Source organism: Oratosquilla oratoria, chromosome 5 (genome assembly GCF_046742065.1).
Source record: "Oratosquilla oratoria isolate Oo_2021 chromosome 5, ASM4674206v1, whole genome shotgun sequence".
Classification (NCBI taxonomy): Eukaryota; Metazoa; Arthropoda; class Malacostraca; order Stomatopoda; family Squillidae; genus Oratosquilla; species Oratosquilla oratoria.
The window spans coordinates 81,812,323-81,823,092 of record NC_134781.1 but is presented as its reverse complement, the minus strand read 5'-3'; the positions used below and the strand labels follow the sequence as shown (position 1 = coordinate 81,823,092).

The 10,770-nt window shown below is 41.6% G+C and overlaps 1 protein-coding gene across 2 annotated transcripts in view; it reads right to left on the bottom strand.

Annotated features, from left to right (window-relative positions):
• LOC143025607 (uncharacterized) overlaps positions 1–10,770 on the bottom strand; it is a 194,524-nt gene that overhangs the window by 79,630 nt on the left and 104,124 nt on the right. The window contains exon 1 of one of the 2 annotated variants that reach the window (XM_076185546.1): positions 7,912–8,043. The exons of the other annotated variant lie outside the window; for it this stretch is intronic. The gene's annotated coding sequence lies outside the window, so the exon portion shown is untranslated. Of the gene's footprint in view, positions 1–7,911; positions 8,044–10,770 lie in introns of those variants that run through there. 2 annotated transcript variants of the gene reach the window in all.

Below are 10,770 nucleotides of genomic sequence, written 5' to 3'. Positions count from 1 at the left end.
AATATATGGTGAAGTAGTACATCTAAAGGCATTTCAAGCCTATATTCATACATATATACAAGTATGTATACATACATGTATACATATAATCATACATATTTGTATACTCGTATTTTTGCATACATACACACACAAATGCATAATATACATCCGAACTGAGGGAAAAAAATTACTTTGATGTAAACAATTTTTATAATCGTAAACACTGACATGCCTGATTGCACTTTTCCTTCTACTCTGGTTGCCGCCAAGCTATTTCATTCACCTCTCGAGCATCCCCTTAGTCTGACCGCAAACAGAGACGCAGGCGAAAGCGCAGAACGAGACGTAGTCGACGCAGGCAACGCAGCAAAGACCGATTTCCTGTTGCTGATTTCATACACTACCTCAGCATTTAAAGTGATAAAAGACCAAACTCTACTTCAATTCAGCAACAGGAAAGCTGTCTTTGCTGCGTCGGCTGTGTCGACTGCGTCTCAGTTTGCGCGTGAGCTTATGTAAGGATAAGAAGCGATATATTCTATAAATCCAATACAAAGCACCCAATAAAGAATGAGATTAAACTCTAAGACCTTTGAATTTCTTTAAAGGTTAACATATTGAAAGGTGCATATTTAACAAGTGTGCCTCACTTCCCGCTAAGGTAATCGCATGCAAAAAAAAACCCACAATTCAATTTAAAGAATATCTAACTTTATCCCACATAGTTCAACCTTTCAGGATTTCACATTTTTGGGACACCTTGTATATACGCTTACATACATACGTAATTCTACACGCAGAAACGTTTACGCTTATATTATATATACAATGTGAAATTATATATTCAAATACGTATATACAAGGTATACTTTTCTAAAGGACACAGGTTTCTGATAATTTCTCTGCGTTTCTCCCCCCCGACGTCAAGTCGACTTTATCTTACGGCTGTGACGTCATGTCGCCTTTATCTGTCTCAACCGTTTTCTTCCATACTCATCACGTTCTCTCTTTTTTTAATATCGTCTTCTCAGTTCAAAGAGAGTTTCTCTTGGTATATGTTTTCACATAACAGGAGCTCAATATTGACTCTGTGTTCATATAAACGCACGCGCTCACACACACTAATATCTTCCATTTCCAAAGCTAACCTTTAGGCGTTTAAGATCAAACCTTTGATTTCATCTCGCCTTTCAGTGATTCAATCCTTTTCTGAGCATCTCTCAATTCCCCAGTGATGGCTATATTCCATTGTTCCGTTCATTACGTCTGATGCCAGGAGATTTTATTCAGCTGAGGAAAAATACCATGGATGCTACATGGGATACTGAGGTATGGTCGACGTTCATTCTAAATATCGCCAGTTGATTATAATCGAGGGAAAATTATGACGTCACAGGAATCAGTTTAATGAATTCGTCTGGTGGCAGCCAGTATAAATTCACTTCGGTTCTTGCACTATCTAATCACGGTAATTGTTGATACGCACACACACATATATATACAAGAGGGAGGGTAGAGGGTGGAGGGGAGTGGAGTGTATTAGGGATGAAATGGGTGGGAATGGTTTTTATGCCTTTTTCTTTTTGGCTACCTCCCTTGTAAGGGGGAAAAAGCCTATGGTATATGTATGTGTATGTATATATATATATATATATATATATATATATATGTATAATATACTTATATATATATATATGTATAATATATTTTATATATATATATACATATATATATATATATATATATATATATATATATATACACATATATACACATGGCCAACAGGCTGTGCCCGACCCTGCTACGCGGGGGACTTTGCCCTTCGTGTGAGCTCGCTTCGGTCGCAGGCGCCGGTGGCCAATCGGTCGCTCTTTTATTAATGTGTATATATGTGTGTATATGTATATATATATATATATATATATATATATATACATATATATACAGTACATGTATATATACTCGCCATGAAGCCGCCTTCCGGGCGTAATTTTGTCTAGCCCCTGCGTAGAGCAAATGGGCCTTCGGCTTTATAAGATAATATAAAAACAATAGAATAAGTAACACATTTAATTTCATTTAAAAGAAGTGTGGTAGATATTTACTGCAATGCAGCACGAAACACATTTTTCATCTTGTTGGGAGTAAGGACGTAAAGATTCTTTGGATTTCTAAACTTGGAGCATCCAGCATAGAGCTGACCATGAGAGGAGCAAGGTTGTGGAAGGTGCAGTCCAACTAATTTCAATGACCTTGAGCTTTCCTTTGTTGAATGTATATATTCAATAACATATTTTTTCTTATTTTTTGCTATTTACCTAGTATTTTTCAAAACTGAATTATCTGTTACTCTAAAATTACTCCTAATTTGGTCTACTTTCAGCTCAATTCGCTTCCAACTCCATTTAAATAACAATCAAAATAAATAACAATGACAGTAAATAGGGATTCATTTACATCTTTTTCTCTATTGGCATGTTCGAAAATTCAAAATTCGCAACAAAGTTTCATACTGAAAAAGTCTCTCATTCCAAAAAGGTTTTGTAATATTCTGGTATTTTACGAAAGATACTACCTTTACGAATACCGCAATTTTTTTTATTTTTAGAGATTACACACAAACACACACACACACACATTTCATTTCTTCTTTATTTATTTACTTATTGTCAATTTATTCATTTACTTAATTACTACAAAATTATCTATTTATCTACTTATTTGCGTTCATTGTCATTGTTATATATATATACATATATATATATATAATTATATACATATATATATATATACACATGTATTTATACATATATATATAATATATATATCATATATATATATATATATAATTATATACATATATATATATACACATGTATTTATACATATATATAATATATATATATATATATATATATATATATATATATATATATATATATATATATATATATATACCAAAAGACCTTTCCCCTTATAAACCTAAACGCAAACTTGAGACGCAGTCGACACAGGCAACGCAGCACAGGGGATAGACTTCCTGTTGCTGAGCAGAAGTACAGTTTGAACTTCTCTCTCACTTGAAATACTTCAAGATGTTCTACCTCAGCATTTACAATTCAGCAACAGGAATATCTGCCTCTTCCCTGTGCTGCATCCCCTGCGTCGACTGCGTCTCAAGTTTCTGCTTAGACTAAGCGGGTGGGCTAAACAAAGTAGACAAAAACCAACGCAGCTTTTATTAGATGATCTAGGCTCGGCCACGTGCATCAGTACTTCTGGCCACTCAGTAAGCGTATCAATTGATGTACTTGGGGCCACTCAGTGAGCGTAGCTACTGATGTATACAAATACATTCAATACTCAAACAGAAAAAAAGTATACTGGCACAGTTCCCATGCAAGGGTTAGGTTTCCTGTCCGCAATCATATGTATATATGTATATATGTATATATATATATATATATATATATATATATATATATATATATATATATATATATATATATATATATATATATTCATATTGCTCTGTGTGTGTGGCAATAGCTAAGTACTGTTCGTGAGTCGATGCATCATTGTGACACACATTACTCCCTGTCAGCCTCGGCGGCTGGCTGGACCCCGACTCGTCGTCTCAACCACAGAAGCTTAAAACGAAGAGAAGAGAAGAGAAGGGAGGGGAGGGGAGGGGGGGCATTAACGCCTGATCGGTTTAAATTTTCTTCCCAGTGACAACAACAACAACAAAGGGGGGAGAGAGGAGAAAGAGAGAGAGACAGAGAGAGACAGAGAGAGAGAGAGAGAGAGAGAGAGAGAGAGAGAGGGGGGGGGGACACACACACAGAAAGAGACAGAGCGAGAGAGAGAGAGAGAGAGAGAGAGAGAGAGAGAGAGAGAGAGAGAGAGAGAGAGAGAGACACACACACAGAAAGAGAGAGAGAGAGGGGGGGGACACACACACAGAAAGATAGAGAGAGAGAGAGAGAGAGAGAGAGAGAGAGAGAGAAGAACAGAGAGAGAGAGCGAGAGTGAGACAGAAGAACAGAGAGAGAGAAGGAGGGGGAGAGGGAGAGAGGGAGAGAGAGAGAGAGAGAGAGAGAGAGAGAGAGAGAGAGAGAGAGAGAGAGAGAGAGAGAGAGAGAGAGGATTGGAAGAGACAAAAAGAAACTACGAAAAACAAACAAGACATAGACATGAATAAAATCTCCCGACGGCACTCGCCAAAGCAAAGTATGTGAGGTGCGTCGCCGTGTCGTAGAGTGGGGGTAGGGAGGGGGAGGGGGAGGGGGAGATGATTACGTCATTCGATCAGCCCCGTGAGTGAATCCATCTCACTTTCGTGGACCGCGTGAGATATGTTCAAATGAGAAGCTTAAACAACAGATCGTTACATTTGAACCAAAATGGTCTCACCACAGCACCACCACTCACGCACACACACACGCCTCGATGGCGCAGTGGTTAGAGTTCCCGGCCGCCACTACGGCGGTCCGGGTTCGAATCCCGCCTAGGGATGAAATAATTTCAGTATAGCTGCGCTGCGAGTCGTTAGTCCAACTCACGTGGCGGGGAGTTGGGTGTGTGTGTGTGCGTGTAAGATCACAGCATTACCCATAGATCGGTCATTACCCATAGCTCTGAGCTCTCTTCCGGGAGGGAAATAGCTGTCGATCACGAGTTCAACACGTGATCCAAGACCATGGTGAATAACACACCTACAATACTTTAGTGAATCACAAAACTCCATAACGAGAAAAGAATCACATAAAAATACTCACATCCACACAAACATACGCATACATGACCTTTGTGAGGCACAAATGTCAATAATTAAAAAAGAACGACAAAAAACACACATACGCACGCACACACACACACGCTTAGCAAGTAGACAACCGCACACACACGAAGACAGCAACACCCTTACCCCCCTCCCCCTTCCCCCCACCCTCTTGTTCCCAAGGCAAGCAAGCTTGGATACGAGTCCTGGGGGGGAATCACTCCTGGCATTGCCCCCCCCCACCCCTTTTGGCTCAGCAACATTATTCAAATTATCATTCTGTTCTGCTTAACGCTAGACAATTTCATTCAGACCTGGGGGTGGGTCACTGTCGTAATGAGCTTGTGGGGGGGAATTGTTTGTAGCAAATGGCAACCACTGGTAATCTGAAAGATCGTTCGGGGAGCATTTATATTCACGAGGCAGGGACGAAACTGACAATGACACTGGTTTACCTCCATTTCTTATTTAAAAATTAATGAAATGCTGTCGTCATTACCAAACAATTTCCCTCACAGGCGATCGCATGCGACAACGTTCGATGTTTCGAGAATCGATTGGATAAACATTTGAGCGACATGACGTCATGTCGGTCAGTTGATTTATCAATATCATCAGTTTATCTCTATTTATTATACATTTATGCATTCATTCATTCATTCTTCTAAAGCATTTATGTATTTATTCATTTATACATTTTTCTTTTTATTTAGTTAAATATCTATTTATTTATTCATTCCTGTTCTCTATTTTTTCCTTCATCCAACGTCGTTATGAACCTAAAGGATCCATCCCCAGAATTAACAAAATCGTCTGACAACAACTTTCCCGATTTTCATCTGAATTTAGTTCCCGGACGTTAGCCTGAACAAAATAAATAATGCAAGCCGAACGATTCAAGTGGGAAACCAAACGAGGTTAAACCATAAAATGCGTAAAGCCTTCAATGCTAAGAAAATTAACGAAAATAAATAATTCATACAAAACCAAACTCTACTGTACAGTATATACGCCTTATATCCCAATATACGACTGCGATAGGGTTCCCCTGCCCCATGAGTGCGGCAACGTCCCCTCCAGCTGACTAGAATCGCCCGGTGCTCATCAGAACCAAATATATCAAGGATCTACAAGTTATAAACTTGGCTCAGTCGAATAAAATCGCCTGGCGGATGCGAAAATCAATGCAATTAAAGACTAACACACAAACACACGCCGTTTTCAGCTGATTCAAATCGACTTCCTCTTGCCACAATAAAACCTGTCAGTGACGTTGTTGGGTCGAAGGGATTATGTGGTCGATCCCGATTTAGTAAACGTGTGTGTGTGTGTGTGTGTGTGTGTGTGTGTGTGTGTGTGTGTGTGTGTGTGTGTGTGTGTGTGTGTGTGTGTGTGTGTGTGTGTATGAGAAGTTACATATGTTGAGACATATATATATTAACAACCACAGTGCACTTTAATTCTAAGCCATCAACATCAGGCCTCCATTGGGTCTCCCGATGTTGATGGCTTAGAATCAAAGTGCACTATGGTTGTTAAAATGTATCTCTAATCACTGGGACCCATTCAGTGTTGCACACACACACACACACACACACACACACACACACACACACACACACACACACACACACACACACACACACACACACACACACACACACACCACACACACACACACACACATATATATATGTATATATATATAATATATATACACCGTTTGATGCTGAAGTAATACAAATTTGCTTATAACAATGTCTACAGAAATATATCAAATCAACAGGAAAATATATAGCTTCATAATTTCTATATACCGTAGTTCCTATGCATCATAGCTCCGCTACATTATATGGGATTATATGAATTAACCCATCCTAATCTACTGCAAGGCGGTCGGCGTTATACAAAATTGGTACAAACGTTCCACACCGAGTCTACGAGGGTATTAACTCCATACAATTCGTTCTGGGTAACGTAAGGCAATTCTATTCAACTCCGATAGAGTCTTCAAACCGATTGAATACGGTCCTGATCAAGTATTCTCAGTCATGTATACAAACAATCTTGATATATTTCCTTCTGGTTTGACACGAAGAAATCCTGTGTTCGGTCGTGGAAAGACATAAATATGTCAAACTTTGGTCGACGCAAGAAATGGAAAACCTACTTCACAATGTCCATCTTTTCTTCTTTTCCATTTTATATTTATCTTCGTACCCATAAAGAAAACTACCTTGGCATATACTTACTACCTAAAACCCATTCCCATCGCTGTTTACAAGACAAGCAATTTTAGTCGGTCTCGTAAAAACAGGATTAAGTAACGAAGTATTCTCCAGGCAGCTCCACGCTGTGAAGAACAGCATTCAACGACTCAAAGAATATTTTACCCTTGAAATATGGTGACATGCTTTATACACTCTGTCCTGACAACGGTCAGGTAATGTTTCTGTATCCAGAAAGGGGAGAGGGAGGGGGGGGACTGGAGTCTACCCCACCCCCTACCGTCAACTGAATAAAATTTGTTTTACCAGAAAATATGTATTAAGTCGGTTCCCACTTTATGGGTTGAAGTAGACACAATTAACGTCATCTTCCACTTTTAGATTAAGATTTCGACAACAACCCTTTCCCGTTAACTTGTTGCCTTACATATTTCATTATCATTACCGGTAAATTTTATTCGACTGGGATCAATTTCCCTAAGCTGTATTATGACCTGGGCTAAACATATATCACCTCCCCGCTGGATACAACAACATTCCAGTCCTAAATATACAATTGATTATCACGGCATATACAGAGCGACACAATGTAACACGTAATGCAGATGAGTATACATATTTTCGAACAGATTCCTATCTCACGATCGACCATGATCTGTCCCTCCCAAAGGAATACGAATACATTCTTCCTTTTCTTCTTTACCCGCAAGGCGTTCTTATTACTACCACCCCGTGTACCGTACTGTCCAGCACGCGCGCACTAGCTCCTCTCAGGTTTATATTCCGTAATTAATTTTCCTTCTATTATACACCTTTCCCACTCACTCCCGTCACATCTTTCCAAGAAACCAACCACCCAGACAACAGAAGTACTGCACACGAAGCCATAAACGTGAAATAATTAAGAAATCAACTCACTGGAATCTTTCAGAGATGAATTTCACAAAGACGACTAGCGATGTACTCCTCCGACGAAGCTTGGTTGAACACTGAGCTCTCCGTCTAACATTGGGTGGAGCTGGGAGTCGGTAAGCGCGTGCGGCCTCAGGCTGGACTGAGTGAAGTGGTGGTAGTGGTGAAGGTAGTGATGAGGTGGTTGTAGCGGTGGTGGAGAAGAGAGATAGCGGTGTGGTGTGTATGGCGATATCAGAGATAGTCGTGGTGGTATAGGGGTGGGTGGGGGGAGGCAGGGTCCACATTTCCATACCAATCATCAATATTAGCTTTCTATCAGATGCGTTTTTCAACCGTCCCCTGCCACTGCGGCCAGTCTCCAAGGCAGCGAGCGAACGGAATTTTGAAAAACCAAACAAACACGATGAGGTAAACTCGTCTTGTTTACATCATACGTGCTTCACGATTGACATGCTTTGAACCACCTCACCAAGAATATACTATGCGAGAGAATGCGTACCACCCATGGTCCCCTCAAACGCTCCGAACTAAACGTTCAGAATGCGTACGAAAATATTCGAAACGCAGGGAGCGACATTCGGAAACACCCTGCTACACCTCATCCATTATAATGGTGCTATTACTTTCTCACCCTCCACGGCCCAGGGCCCGTCGCCCTCTAGAAAATTAATTAAGAAGAGCAAACAATGAATAGTGATATTAACTAACTCGGTCTGCGGAAGATGTCTTCCAGGATATCGTGAGGCTGAAATCTTATGAGAAGAATTTGCTACTAGGCAGCTGTTGCCCTTCCGCCAAGTCTGTCCCACGCTTGGCTGCTTCTTCACCATGCCGCGCCATGAGACATCTTACCCGAAGACGTCTCCGCCTTGAATTTTCGTTCACACATTCCGAAAATAGCGCCCCACGATAAGGTAGTGCCTGTCAGATAAATCAGTATTTACTTCGCGCGTATTGAACAACATTATAGCAGAGTGTGCGGCCACATTCACACGAGGCGAAGACGTCTTTGGCGCGAAGGCGATGCAGATCGACGTACCCGCGAACGGGAGGAAACGTCCCGAGTATTGTTAAATGGGAAGGACATCCCGACTGTGTGACTTCAAAAGGTCTTGAAGATGGGTTTCCTGGAGCCCTATAGCCTGAGAGATGGAACGCTCGACCACGCACGGCCGCCTCAGGATCAAATGACGGCGGGGAGGCGAGAGAAAAGGTGGTCAGAGGCTCAGAGGTCTGTCCAAGGTGGCAAACCAACATCAGGGGGTCGTCTCAAGACATCTCATCGACGCCTCGTGAGCGCGGGAACACAGGCGTGACCCTACGGGTCGACTTCCGGGCAAAAAGGGCACCGAGCCGTCCCTCCTTCTTTCTTCTCCGTGAACGACAAATAGGATGAAGGAGAGTTCTTGAGTTAGAGGTGTAATGTTCCTCGTTCCTGACGACCGTCTCAGACCGCTTCTCAAAATTCAGGGATTCCTCTTCTCGAATGAAACCGGATGACGTTAGCCAGAAGAAAATATGTCAAGGGTGTCGCCGCGTGAACTGTCTTCCACCACAACTACTTTGGGAGCTTAAAAAAAGGGGTGAGGGGTGTAAAACAACGTTGTAATAGTGTGCCTGAACCTGTCGTAATTATCCGTCCATCTCCACTTCCTTTTCCTTCCCCTCCTCCTCCTCCTCCTCCTCCTCCTCCATCTTCCTTTCCTACCACCTCCCTCACCTCCTCCTCCATTTCCTCCTCCTCCACTTCTTCCACCTCCTCCACTTTCTCTTCTACCACCTTCTTCACTTCTTCATCCCTTCCACCTTCTCCTCCACTTCTTCCACATCCTCTATTTTCTCTTCTACTTCCTCCTCTTCCACTCCCTTCTCCACCTCCTACTCCACTTCTCCCACCACCTAACATTTCCTCCACCTCCTCCTCCTCTCTCGCCTCCATCTATGACCTGCATTTCAGCTCCATCCCCATTTAAGCCCCCATCCCCCCAACCCCCCACCTCCCTCTCTTCCTCCGCTTCCTCTTCTCTTCCTCTTCCTCCTCTCACTCCTCCTCCTTCATCTCCCACTCTTTCCTAAATTATTCCTCTCTCCTCCTCTTCCTCTTTTTTTTCTCAATAAGTTTCTTCTCTTTTTTTCCTCTTTTTCTTCTTTCTATTTCTCTCTTCCTTGTCCTCCTCGACTCTTATATCCCTCCTCTTCTCATCACTGTCTCTAATTCTACTCCTCCTCCATCTCAATTTCTTCTCCTTCCTCGCCCTCCTCCAACCTGTTTCTCCTCCTCTTCCTCCTCCTCCATCTTCTTTGCCGTCCTCTTCCCCACCCTTCCATCTCCCTCCTCCTCTTGTTTTTCTTGTCAATTTTTTTATTCGTCCAAGCATACCTTTGTCTCTATTTCTTCTCCAATTATTATCTCATTCAATGCAGTGACGCACTTTGTTGATTCTGTTATGGCAAACCCCAGACGATCTTATTCAGCTGATTGGATGTCTCCTTCTCTGGACGAGGTCTCGATTGTTTCACTCTGTTCAGGTCAAGGGTCCTCCCTTTAACCGAATGAAACCGTTGGACTTAAAACAGGGCGTCACCGAGATGAAGGAGTTGAAGTCATTGTTCTTTCTTGTCGTCGTCGTCGTCGTCGTCGTCGTTTCCATCCTGATGGTGCATCCTGACTTCTATTTCGTTTTTTACTCTATTTCATATTACTTCATTTAACTTTATCTTATTTCATTTTATTTCGTTTTATTTCATTCTCTTCTGACTAATTTTGTTTGATCATATTTCGTCTGTGGTGAGCAAGAAATGTGCATCACGGGTGTGTTTGTTCCGGTAGCCATCTTGCTTTCGTTGGTAGCCCAGACATGA